Raw genomic sequence first — 13,778 nt, forward strand, 5'->3', positions numbered from 1 at the left:
GTTAAGTACTTTATGCATGTCAGTCATTTAGTCTTTGCAATAAGGTTAAGGGTAAGATTTGGAATTCTAGCTTCAAAGGTGAGGACAGTGACATTTACAGAGGTCAAGGTCTGGCTCCAGGTCACTCAGCCTGTTTCTGGATGAGATGGCCAGAGCCTGGTTCTTGTTCCCATTCTGTGTCCTCACATCACTAAGAGCCAATTGTTATTTACAGACACTTCTGCCTTCAGGGTCATTTTTAATCAGTAGCTGCTGGTGGTTTTCCAATGCTGTGTCCCCAAGGTCACAATAGCACTCATGTCTCTTTCCAATCAGGGCCAGCTGTTGCTAAGTGATGGATTTTCCAGGTCTGGCTTGGCCCTGGAGGTTAGACTTCACATCCAAAATGACATTGAATAGCACTTCACCTCCCAAAGGATCCCAAAGCCACTTATCAGGTTTGCTTCTATAAGGACTGCCCTGACCACTGTCTGGCAGCTTGTCTCAATACCCTCTGTGCTAGGGGTCCCAGAGAGAGCTAAGATAGCAATGCTGCTCCCTGTACCCCAATATAGTGGTGGGATGGGGAGAGTTCTGAAATGAATCAACTAGATCCGTATCCAAGATATCCAGCATATACACGTTTACACACACCCCTGGCTCTTCAGGATGGAGAGAGATGTGTTTACCAGAGCTGCTCTCAGGAGAGAAACACTTTCAAGAGCATTCTACAGACACAGTGCCTGGATATTTGTCCTCTAAGTTGAGTGTGTACATTCATGTATTCATTTACTAAATGCATCTTACATGGAAAGCACTGCTATAAAGGGCTTACGTAAACTATCCCATTTAATCTTCAGCACAACTTACATAGTAAGTACCATTATCTCCTTTTTACAGATGAGGGAAGAGGTGCAGAAAGGTGAAGTCACTGGCTTAAGGCCATATAGTCAGAGTCATGGAGCTGGATATTGAAAACCCATATGCTCAACTCCAAAATCTGAGGATCAACCACTCTGCAACACTGCCTTTGACATCAACATAATGAGGAAAGGTGATTGGGCAAAGGGGTATCTTGATGGCTCGGGGTCAAGGGGAGATTTGGGAATGTCATGTCTGATGAAGTTTTGGAATATAGGTGAGGTTTGGTGGGGTGAAGTGTGGAGCCAAAGACCAAGAAAGAATTCTTGAGGGCAGCCCAGGTGGCTCAGTGGTTTAGCACCTGCCTTAGGCCCAGGGCATAATCCTGGAGTCCTGGGATCAAGTCCCACATCAGGCTCCCTGCATGGAGCCTGCTTTTCTCCCTCTGCCTGTGTCTCTACCTCTCTTTCTCTCTCTCTCTCTCTCTCTCTCTCTTGCACGTGTGCCTGTGTCTCTCATGAATAAATAAATAAAATCTTTAAAAAAAAAAAAGGAAAGAAAGAATTCTTGAGACATCTGTGGTGCAAAATGGTGGTATAATTAAAGCACAGAGATAGGACCCATGGGCAGGAAGAACTGTTGCCCCGGCCTGTGAGGGGTGGCTGATTATATACCTGGGAGTTGAGAGGGGTTTGAGGATAGTGTAGTCTCTAAGGAATTTTGGAAAATTCCTTTGGACCTTGAGGAGGCTAGCTATTGTTGGGAAAAGGTCACTTATTACCGTCTAATAAAACTTGAGTCATGGGACCCTTCAGATGTATATCAGTGGGCCACGTGCTTGGGGGATGATTGTCAATATATATCTTGGGGGTTTAGAGATAAAGGAAATTTCTAAAGGACTTTTTTTTTTTAATAATAAATTTATTTTTTATTGGTGTTCAATTTACCAACATACAGAATAACACCCAGTGCTCATCCCATCAAGTGCCCCCCTCAGCACCCGTCACCCATTCACCCTCACCCCCTGCCCTCCTCCCCTTCCATCACCCCTAGTTCATTTCCCAGAGTTAGGAGTCTTTATGTTCTATCTCCTCTAAAGGAGTTTTTATATGTTAAAGTAAACTTACAGGATCCTGGGGGTCGGGCTAAGATTGCCTTTGCCCTTAGCAAAGTATTAACATCCAGCTGAGCCCATAGAGGAATGTCCCTCTGTCTGTTTCAAGGACTTGTCAATGTGCTGCCCTAGGCTTGTGCTTTGTCCTCAGCTAGTCCTCTGTACCCCCATCAATGTCCAATGGGGCCTTATGAATGTGCAAATATTGTGCAGAGGGCCATGGGATCTGCCCTGGGATGTCAGAAATCTTGAGTTAGAAATTACAATAAAAAATCTCAATATGTTTGGTGTGGTGGTGCTTTCTGGGGAAGCTGATGAGGCACCTGAGTTTGGGCAGGAATTCATGGGGAGTGAGCCAGCCTGGGAGGAAGGACTAGGGAGACAGCAGCTACCTGGGTAACAGGAACAGTGCCAAATGAGGGTGCAAAGGGCACCCTTCCATCCCATTGTACCATTTAACTTGCCCTTATATCTTTTTATTAGCCAGGGCCTTGCGCATGGTTTGCTTACTTAGAGAAGATTCCCTAACTAGTTTAAACTCAGTGGAAAGTTCATGACATTTGGGATTTAAATTCCATTTAAGTGTTGCCAAGAGGAAGGTAAAAAACACACACAGAGCTCCGAGCAGCCCTTCAACTCCTACAGCGTCAAAGCATTTTAAAAAGATCTCTAAAGAGACTCTAGGGGGTTCTGCAAATTTCTCTTACAAAATAGCATCTTTGTAAAAAATAAGAGTATCAGCAACACATGCATTTAAATCCTCTCGAAATCCAAATGGATTTTAAGACTGAGGATGAAAAATTGCTTCCCTAAAAGCCAATGAAGTTGACCATGGAGGGATTTTCTTTTTTGGGGGAGTGGCAGGCAGTGAGATAGAGAGGGCATTTTAATAGGAAGTCAAAGTACCCATTAGAAAAGTTTTTAAAAATCATGAAATAATAGATTTAGAAAGCCCTGCTAAATCAGTTTAAACTTTTTGTTTAAATCACTGTTTGTTTCCATGAAATTTTAGTAGATGGTCTCACCCGTGATTCTAACTTTTTGCCAAGACAGGTCTTTTAACTGTAAGTCAAAATCTGTTCCCTTTGATCATTTTATAATAAAATTACACTGGATAATCAGCTGTTGACATTGTGAACAGCCTCTTCTGGTCTATTGGCTTACCAGAGCATGTCCCCACACAGTGGCCTGCCAGGCCCGGGGTTGGAGATGCCACATAATTGGTGTCCTACATAGGTCTGAAATAACGAGATGACTATTCCAGAATCAGACTCGGCTGACTCCAGATTCAGGGCTGAATAGACTGCCAGCAGGCCTCTGAAGGCTGAGGTGATATCCCTGAGAAGGGCTGGTAAGGAGTTGCCCCAAGTGCTTGGGGCAAGATGTTCCCTACTCTCACAGCTCCTCCTACCACCACCTCCACCTGGCAGAGGCTGCAGGGCCCTACAACTGAGATCCTGCCAAGAGTGTGCATGCAGGGGTACTGCATTAGGCCACGACTCAATCAATCCCTTCCAATTATGTCAGCAGAGAGGAGAGGTTAGTTTGGGAAGTACACATTCAATGAGCATTTATTATTGAACCCTGCTTCAGTCGCTTTCATTTAGCTGCTTTATTTAATCATCTTTAAAGCCCAAAGCAATGTGAATTATTCCCAATTTAGAGATGAGGAAATTGGGGTTCAAAGAGAATAACTACTGATCCGAGACTCCTGGGACTCTAGACTCCAAGGTTCAATAATATGCGTCTGCTAGGCTGCCTTTCAGGGTGCATGTTGGTGGGGATTATATAGATATAGTCTTTGAAGACAGAGACACACTATTAACATCTCAGTGTATTGACGGGCCAAAGAAAACACTAAGTGCTGTGTGCCACCAATTGTTCCAAGCGCTTCCCACGTGAAAACACATGTAATCTTCAGAATAAACCCACACTTCATCTCCATTTTCAGAAGATGAAATTCACAGCATGGGGAGATTGAGGAACTTGTCTAAGGTGGCAGAGCTAAGAAAGGGTGGAGCTAAGGTTCAAACCCAGGTACTAAGGTTCTGGATGCTTCCTCTCATCATCATGTTAGGAAAAACTTCATACACACTGAAAATTCGAAGGAAGTTTACAGTGAACACCTGTGTGCCTACCCCCTAGATTCTGCAATTGTTAGCATTCTCCCACATTTATTCTACCATATGTCTATTCACCTACGTAGCCATCAATCCACCTCATTTTTGATGCATTTCAAAGAAAGTTGGAGAAATCCGTATACTTCACCCCTAAACTCTTCAGCATGAGTATCGTTACCTGGAGTTCAACATTTATTGACGTTTTGTTGATAACATTACAGAGAGAAATGCACAAATCTTAATAGTAGCATTCAATGAAATTCAACAAACGTATACACCTGTGTTACCCAAACCTCATGGAGATTTAGAACATTTCCATCACTCCAGAAAGTTCCCTCCTGTGCCTTCCCACGCAATACCCACCTCACTTGCTCCCAGAAAATCACGGTTCTTTCCTCCATTATAGGTATGTCCCTTTTCCAGAGCTTTATATCCATGAAATTACATAGTATGTTTCCCTTTTGTGGCTGACTCCTTTTGCTTGGCCTATTGTCTTCCAGATTTGCCCATGTAGTTGCATGTATGAGTAGCTTATTCCTTTCTATTGCTGAGTAGTATCCCACTGAGTGACTATACCAGTTTGTTTATTCATTCTCTTGTTTATGGACACCTGGGCCATTCCCCAAACCCTCCCCCACTTTCAGCTATTTTGAATAGAGATGCTCCGAATACTGATGTGCTAGTCTCTCTGTGGACATAGGCTTTCCCTGCTTTGCTTTACAACTTAGAATGGGTCAAAGGGTAGATTTATGCTGAGTTTTATAAGAAACTGCCAGACTGCTTTCCAAAGTGGTTGCATACTTTACATTCCCACCAGCAGTGTGTGACAGTTCCCATTTGGATGCTAAACGGCTAAGCAATATGCTTTGCCACCCTCCCAAGGAGGAGGCCAATAAACATTTGCAGTTGAATGAGTTCCTAAAGGTCAGAAAGAATGGATTTGGCAGCAGCAGAGATGACACCTGCTGGGTCCCGGTGGGGGTGGGGAGAATCTGTTTTCAACTCTTCAACCTTGCCTCCCAAAATCTTGGCTTGCACCGACAATGACCGCAAAGGCGCAAAGTGGGCAGCACACCTGCTGTGGACACCCGGCACTCCGGTAAGCCTTTCGTGTATATATAAAGATAGAAATGTTCTATGACCCTTCAACCTTGTAATTAGGAGCTATATTTATCCCATTTTATAGGTCAGGAAATAGAGGCTCGGAGGAGTGAGTGATTCACTCTCTGGCGCTCATGAAGGCAAAGCCAAGATTTGATCCTGCTTTAGAATGACTTCAAAGTCTGAGCAATTTCTACTGCATCTTAACATCTTCTGCTGCAGAAGGGGACAGATTTGGAGGACCTGGGGGCAGCTTAGGGAGGGAGTTGAATAGTCCGGGTCCCAAAGAGCCCTGATTCCTGGGAAGTATGTAACAAAGAGGCATCTTTCGACCAGAGTGATGGCCCCAAAGCAGCTTTGTAAACTTGCTGCTAAAGACTCCCTCCTTAAATGGAACTTAGAGCAACTGTAGTTGGAGAAAAACAAAACGTTGTGCAATTAGTAATTCATTCTGCAGTGGATCACTGTGGCTCTGATACAAAGAAGTGGCCTCGTGGCACAGCCCGCATAGACCGGAGGGGGAGCTCATAAGAGAGAAAGCCAGCATGGGGTGTAAAGAAGAGGACAGTCATGTCTTTAAAGGCAAAAATTGGAAACTGAAGATCTGTTCACAGGAGCTGGTTATAAATAAAATGAAGGTGACCCCTTTTCCTCAGATGCCGCTGAGATGCTGGATCCTTCCGAGAAAGCTAAGACTGGGTTAGAGTGAGGCCCTCACTTCATCTGGGGACTAGGGTCCTGCGAGGCAGTGCCTGCTCAGCACTTGCCCACCTGCTCCCCCGGCCACAGGAGAGCCTCTGTCTCAGAGCTCGCCTGCATCTACTTGGCCCTCAGCCCCCACGGAGGATAAGATCAATGTCCTCCTTCAGGCAGCAGGTGTGAATGTTGAACCTTTCTGGCAGGGCTTGTTTGCCAGGGCCTCCACATTGGGAGCCTCATCTTGCAGCTCTGCAAGATGGGGCTCGGGGACCTGCCCCAGTAGCAGGTGCTGCCCCACAGAAGGCCCGGCGCTCCTTCCCCCACTGCGGCGCCAGCCCAGGAGGAGAAAATGGAAGCAAAGAAAGAAGAATCAGGAGTCTGATGGTGACTCATGCTTTGGTCTTTTTGACTAAGCCTCTTCTGTAACTTGTTCAATAAAAAGCTGAACTCTTAAGAATAAAATAAAATAATAAAATAAAATGAAGTTGCATCTATGCCATGGAGGTCTATGTAGCCATGAAAAAGAATGAGACCTAGCTCTGTAAGCTCATATGATACACTATCCAGGATATATTTTAAACGAACAAACAGGCACAAGTTCAAGTACTGCATGTAGAGTATGAGCTGATTGGTGTTCAGAAGACTTCTTTTATGCTTATATAATATTTTTCTGGATGAATACACCGAACATTATTAACAGTGGTTACCTCTGGAGGGTAAAAATGAAAGGTGAGGGGAAAATTTTTTTTTCTTTTTTAAACTCTTCTGAACCCCACATTTTTTTTTAACACTTGCAACATGTAGATACAACTACAAAAGAAGGGTTGCCTGCAGATAACTTCTGTGGCAGAGTCCCAGATGCTGTGCCAGCTTTCCCTCTAGTGGGACAAAGATGTGGGACCCCACCAGCTGCTTTCAAGCTCTGCTTCCTTTGGGTTTTCTCTGTCACATTCATTTCAGGATTGCCTACTTGCAGGGCCAAGGCACTGCACCATTGCTGGGGCACTAGCCACATTCCAGGCTACACGATTGCCAGGCTGGAATTGTGTACCGCAGCAGCCCTGGCTGCTTGGCTTACCACCCACAAAGCTCACTTGTGCTGAAGCTGCATAGGTGCTGGTCTTCTAGGACATTCAAAATGGCCTTTGGTGTGGAAAGCCCGGTAGAGAAGCTCCCTCTCTGCCGAGCAATTGGCCTCTGCCCCACCTTTGGTGCATGGGAGACTTGTTTAACAACAGACTTCTCTCATGCCATCCTTTGCCCTTCCAGAGGGATATGCCTAAAAGTCAGAGCTAATCGCCTCACTGCAGCTAAAAACTTTGTCTACAGGAATGCATACTGTTTATTCAAGCACTTTAAAAAATGCTCATTCCTGGGCATCTTCTGAGATCCCCTTTGGTTCAGGGAGTGGGAACCAGAATCTGCATTTCTATGAGTGCTGCAAGCTGATTCTGATATGAGTGTTCCTGAGACCACATATAAGAAAATGTTGAGTCACAGGAAATGTCAGAACTTTTCTGAATGGCATTCAGCCCCGTATGATTTCTACGCCACTTTTCTCCCCACTGGTCCCCATCCACCCTACCTACTCCAGTTGCTTGGAATCTCACTGATCTCTTCAGCTCCTCTCCTATGCCTGGAGCCACCTGCATCTGCAGATGTCCCCTTGGGCTACGAGGATCTTAAGCTAGAAGCAGCACCTGCTATGCCTCTGCATTCCCCAGGGCTTGCCTCCACCAAGGTGCGCAGAAGTAAGGGATGAAAACCTGCAAGGAGCAAGGTTCACAAGAAGGCTGTGGTGCATGTGGTGGGGGGCTGGCTCCTGGGGCTCCGGTCCACCAGTGAGCTGCCCCATGCCGCAGCCCCCTCGGGCCCTCCACAGCCCTGAGGGGCACCCTGCAGGATTGGAAGGAGTTGGGCTGGCAAGCTTCAGCTTCAATATGACCCTAGAGGCTCAAGAATAGAGAAGAGGGAAACTGAGGCAAAGAGCCAAAGGCAAGTCAGGACTGGCAATTCGATTTCCAGGGGCACAAAAGGAGACAGGTCCTGCCAGACTGCCGGCTTCTCTCCAGGCCCGAGTGCTGTGCAGGGACCCCTGTTGTGGCCTCAGAGCTGCTCCGAGGGCCCGGGCACAGGCTTTCCTTGGAGGCCCCTGCCGACCCTGGAGCCCCAGCCTGTCATCTCACTGCCCCCTCTCTCCTGGTTTCCCCCTCCTCCTGCATCCCGGCCTTTGGGCCTTTGCCGGAGTTCAGGCTGTCCCCGCCCCAGAGCTCAGGCACCAGGGTTTGTAAAGAAACATCTCTAAGCTGCAGCTGACAACACGCCCCGGAAAGACGACAGACCTCCCACTTGCAGAGTTTTTACCAAACCTTTAAAGGTTGCAGTCTTCCACCCTGCAATCATCCCACAAAAGCTGTCAGGAGCATCACTGAAAATGAAAACCTGTAATGAGCAAAGTTCACAAGAAGGCTGCCAATCCGCGGTGGGTGCGGTGGGGGGCTGGCTGCTGGGGCCCTGGTTCCACAACCAGAGAGCTGCCCCACGCCACGCCCCGTGCCCCCTGTGGCCCCCGAAGGGCACACTGCAGGACTGGAAAGACCTTGGGTGCTGGTGGGAGAGAATTTTGCTTCAAATTTCAGCTCTGCGGTGAGGGACTCTTCCAAGTCATGTTAACCTTCTGAGTCCAGTTTCCTCGTGTGCAAACTAGAGACATGACTAGCCCTGCACACTTGTTGTGAGGGTTGTACATGGTGTGAAAGGCGAAGAGCCCACTCACTACAGGGCCTGTTGCGTAGGAGACACTTGGTAGATGATGGATCCCTTCTCACCTTTGCCTGACGTCCAACTGTCCATCCATCTTCTCTTCAGTTAGGAAACGGCTTCTATAGCAGTGGGATTGGGAATATATACTCCACAGCCCGAACAGCTACCTGGGTTCAAATCCCAGGTCTGCTGTGTTGTCTTTAGCAAGTTGTTTCTCCTCTCTGTGCCTCTGTTTCTTCATCTGTAGAATGATAATAACAGTGGCTAATGCTTAGGTGTTATTGTGAGGCTTAAATGGGATATGACATAAAAAGAGCTTGAGAAAGAGCCTGGCACATAGTAAACTCTCAATAAATGTCAGCTATTACTGTCCTTATCCAGTCAACATGTAGTGAGTGCTTATAGCAAGCCTACCAGAGATTGCCAAGGAGCCTACAATTAAGCTGGAAAACTCGTGCACAGGCCCCCAGATAGTCTCATCTGAAAGGACTGTTTTCCGGTGATTTTTGGTAGCCTATTCCAGCAAAACATGAGTGCATTCTAATGTTAATAACCTGACCCAGCGTTAGTGGAATGTAGTCTACTTGAGTGGGAAAAGCAAAGTTTTGCAGTAAAATAGACCCTGATTCACATCCCAAGCTGTGTGACATTGGACGAGTGGCTCTACCTCTCTGAACCTTGGTTTCCTTATCTGTAAATGGGAATATTGATACCTATCCCTCAGGGCTTGTTGAGGATGCTATAGAAGAATGGATGACCCAATACACATTAGTATCCTTTCTCTTGTTCACCAAGCTTTTTAAGAATTATTAAAAAGCAGATTGCCTAACTGGCTGGCTAGTTCAGGTGGGATGCTGTTTCGGAAAGTTTGAGAAAGGCTCTTCCTGAGTCATGGCTGTGGAAACTTCTTGGTACAGCTCCCTAGCTTTCCTCTGTCCTCTGTCCTTAAACTGCTGTATTGCCTTCTCAGTTCTGACTCACCAGCAGTTTCTATGGCTTTCTCTTTCTCTACAGGAGTGGGTGGTTGTTTAGTCTCTAATTTCAGTATCTTATTATCCTGGGGCACAGTCATTCAGTCACACAGTGTCAGGCCCAAATCCATAAAGACGTTTCCCACCCTCACAAGCCGGACCCTTATCAATGATTCACAGACCCCCAAGCAACCACATGACATCTGGGGCTAGAAGGGGCAGAGTGCAAGAGGAGGAGGATGAGGATCCTAGTCATGGTACTGTGTGCCAGAAACTGCATGCCCATAGCCCCGATTAATTCTTATAATGGGCCACCAGTGTAGGCAATATCTTCCCTATTTGATAAGTATGGGACCCGAGACCCAGAAAGATGACACCATGTATCCACAACAGGGATCTGAATCCAGGTCTTTTAAGAAAAATCATATTTTTAAGCACTGGACAAAATAGCCTCTCACTATGCTGACCTGGCTCTGAAGCCACAGTTCTGCTGGTAGGTGTAATCAGCACATCATTGCTAGAACTGCGTCATTGCCAGCCTGTCGTTCTGCAGGTCAGGTTGAGACACAGCCAATGTGTGCACGCACGTGTGCATGTGCACACACACTCAAGCTGCCATTTGCAGTGGTAAGATTTCCAATCCCAGGACACCTGCTGCACTGTAGCCTGGTATCCAACTGTTTCTCACTTGGAGCAACCACATGGCAGGAAGCTGCAGAGACATGAAAAGGAAAAGAAGGCAGAAAGAAACAATTATAAAGGCAAAAACCCAAGCAGAGCATCTGGGACCCTCTGCTTGGGAGTCAGATGAGAGGCTTCCTGTTCCCTGGTCATCTGAACCCACACAAGGGGAACACCTGAGACTCTGATCGCTGAAGATAGAAGGCAGGACAGAGGGAAGGTGACCAGGGAAGTGAGGGTGACAGTGGGGGAGTGATTGTCCCTTGAGGTCCTGATGACAGACACGGTTTCCTAAGCTCTCAGGTGGGTGCCGAGTTGAGGTCTGTCTCGCTGCAAAACCAACCCTCTTCACACACAAACTCCTAGTTGCCTCTCAAGAAAATACAGAGCTCTGGGCATTTGGGAATAGGTGTGTTAATCACCATTTTATGGAAGCAAGAGGCTTAGTAAAATTAAATAATTAGACCAAAGACCCAAGTCTGACAAATCCGAGAGCCACGTTCCAGTGAGGTTGCTGTTTCAATGTCCGTGCCCCTTCCCTCAGCCCATGCCTGCCCTCTGTGGAGAAGCATCACAAAGGCCTGTCTGCCAGCTAGGTGCGGTGCGGGGACACCTTCTCCCTCCAGGCAAAGAAACACCCAGCAATGGGCGTGAAATGTCTCCAACGTTTTCTACTGAGGGTGACCAGTTTGGCAAGCAAGACAAAAAAAGAACTGACCTGCCAAAACAGAGTCTAATTTTTTTTCTCTGATATCTCAATTATTTCAAGAAAGGCATGGAATTCGGAAAGGTTCGCTGTGGATAGATTTGTTTTCTTAGACCAAGTCCTTCTCATTTATCAGGCTTGGCTATGTCTCTCAAAGCTGGGATGAGAAGAGAGAAAGTGGGACTTTCAGTTCTGTGTCTGCCCCTCCTCCCCTGCCGTGTCCCCTGTGCTCTGAGATGGTCACACAAGAGGAAAACACGCTGCATGGCCTGGCCTCAACCCACATTCAATTTTGTGTACTCAGTAAAGCTGTTTGTTCAAAGTCCTTGGAAAGACAAAAGTCCAATTCTCGACCAGAGTTGTGGTGGAGAGAGGTAGGATACTAATAAGTCCTTTTACTCTGTTCTTCAATGGAGAAAAGGGTAATGAGATCACCTAAATAATCAAAGTAACTTCCTGGGCTTCAGATCCCTTGCTGGGTGTCCCCAGTGCTTTTTACTTTTAAATGCCTCATGCAAAGCTTGCAAATATATATATATTTTTTATAGTTGTCTTGTCTGCTTAGGACCTGAAGATTGGTTTTCCTTGCCAAAAGCCAGAAAAGGCATAGGTTTGCTTTAAATCTGAGGAACTGTGGAGGCCGAGAAAAATTAAGGCCATTCCACCTCAAGTTTAGCATTAGCACAAGTACAGCCATCTCAGGCCCCTGGGAATAAGAGCTGAACTTTACAGGAAAAACTGCAGAATGTCCTAGGCCGGAATCCCATATTAGAAAGACAATAAAGCTTAGAATGTCCTTGGCAGAGAATCCCATACCAGATCTTAAGAAACTCCCCCACCCTTTCCCCCATATTGGAATGGAAAAAAATTCCTTCACCCCTTCTGAAGATCCCCTAGACCAGCCCATAAAAAACCCAGCTGTGTCAGGTATACTTGGACCCAAGCTGGAGCTTGTAAATAAACCCTCGTGTGTTTGCATCGGTGTCGGCTCCTTGGTGGTTTCTCAGATTCGCAATCTTGGGCACAACAGAATGAGCTTTCTTCTCCTATGTCATCCAAGTGGGATTTCCCTCCACCTTCCCCAGGGTTGCTATGAGGCGGGTGTGCATAAAGTCCCCCCTCCCTTGTCTCCTTGGAACATGTTCAGGGAAGTCTACCAACCTCATCACTGGGTTATGGAATTGGCTCTGTGTGTGGGCAGTGCTGAGTCTTCCTTCCCTGTACTGTAGGGGTCAGAGCAGATGCCAGCCCTGGGGGCACATGGCTACACAGTGCTCTCTGGAGGAAATGTTTCCCGGATTTGTTGCTGTTGCAGTCTGAGGATTTGGAATTGCAGAGCTCCAAATTTTGAGGGACCTTAGAGATAATAAGCTGGCTCACATACTCCATTTTACAGGTAAGAAGACTGAGGCCAACAGGGTGAAGTGGCCTTCACTTGGCCACCCAGTTAGTTAGCAACAAAGCCAAGATTCAGACCTTGACCTTTTCCTGACTATTTGCTTCCTTTTGTATAGCTCGGAGCTAACCCACAGGTCAATATAGTCAAAGTAGTCTTCTAGAACCCAACATTGAAACAAAAAGGAAGGAGGGGAGGAAGGCAGGAAGGAAGGAAGAAAAAAGGGGAGAAGGAAGGAAGGAAAGAAGGGAATGAAGGGGGAGGGAGGGATTGAGGAGGGAGGAGAGAAAATGTTTCCATGTGCCCCACTGGCCTCCTCCCCAGAGGGCTCCCCTTCCCACTAGAACAGACCTCTTTGCCACCTGGCCCTGCTACATTCACCTTGGTTCTGGCCACATCCCCCTCTCACTTTCCTTCCCCCAGCTGAATACAGTCTCCTCCAATGCAGTGCAGTTTCCAGCCTCCACACCTTTGCAGGTGCTGCTTCCTCTCCCTGGAAATCCCTTCCCTAGTTCACAGGTCAGCTAGCTCCTCTGGGAAGCCTATCTGAGCCCCTGCCCCCCAGCTTTGAGCAAGGCCAACCCTTCCCTCCCTCAGAGCTGCTTCTGCTCATGCGCACTCACTCCTTTGAGTAGCCTTAGCCTGGAGGCTGTTTGTGTCCCCGACGGTCCTCCACCAGGCTGGCAGCTCTTCCACACCGAGAAGCAGGTTTCCACCCCTCTGGTCCCCGTGCCTGCTTGGCACAGGGCTGGCCGCAGGGCAGGGCGGGAGCTAAAAGACGATGGCTGGATAGGCGAATGGTCATCTAATGAGTGCATGCCACCCAAATAACAGGCCCATGCTCTGATGACAAAATAGTGACAATTTAGATCAAATTAGTGGCACAAAGAATAAAAGCTGGTATATGAACTCCAGATTTATATATCTCTTTCCCATCTGATTGTATTTGTTAAATTTACAAAGTGAATATTGTGTACCAGCCCAGTGCAAAGGAACTCCTTCCTGAGAGGCAAATCTACCAGGCTTGAGCAAATAAAACAACATCCCCCCCTCCTCCACGATGAATAATCATCTATTTACATACTAACTGCCCATTTTCTAAGGAGGCATCAGATTACTCATCTACTTAATTAAAATATCTTTAGTTCTAGCTGGAGCCCAGCTAGGTGGTAATTATTGCTGGCATTCCCTAGCACCTCCAACATTGAAGAATGTTGCAGAAATCCTTAGGGAATAACACTCATAGTATTTTCAAAAAGCAGTATTGCAAAATATCAAGCTGAACTTGTTAGTTGACTGGTGCTTGGGTCTGAAAGGGAAGTTCTCAACCTCAGGCTGAGCCTGTGACTCTACAGGCCTGGAAAAAAATCATAACGAGAACAGTGAA

General features: G+C 46.8%; 1 long non-coding RNA gene across 1 annotated transcript; it reads right to left on the reverse strand.

Annotated features, from left to right (window-relative positions):
* Positions 1-2,513: 2,513 nt before the first annotated feature.
* LOC140632237 (uncharacterized) lies at positions 2,514-13,381 on the reverse strand. Its single transcript, XR_012029752.1, has 3 exons — positions 13,015-13,381; positions 10,076-10,320; positions 2,514-8,878 (listed from the first exon to the last, which is right to left on the reverse strand). It is a non-coding gene; the product is annotated as an uncharacterized lncRNA (long non-coding RNA).
* Positions 13,382-13,778: the final 397 nt, after the last annotated feature.

Source organism: Canis lupus, chromosome 4 (assembly GCF_048164855.1).
Source record: "Canis lupus baileyi chromosome 4, mCanLup2.hap1, whole genome shotgun sequence".
NCBI classification, from domain to species: Eukaryota; Metazoa; Chordata; class Mammalia; order Carnivora; family Canidae; genus Canis; species Canis lupus.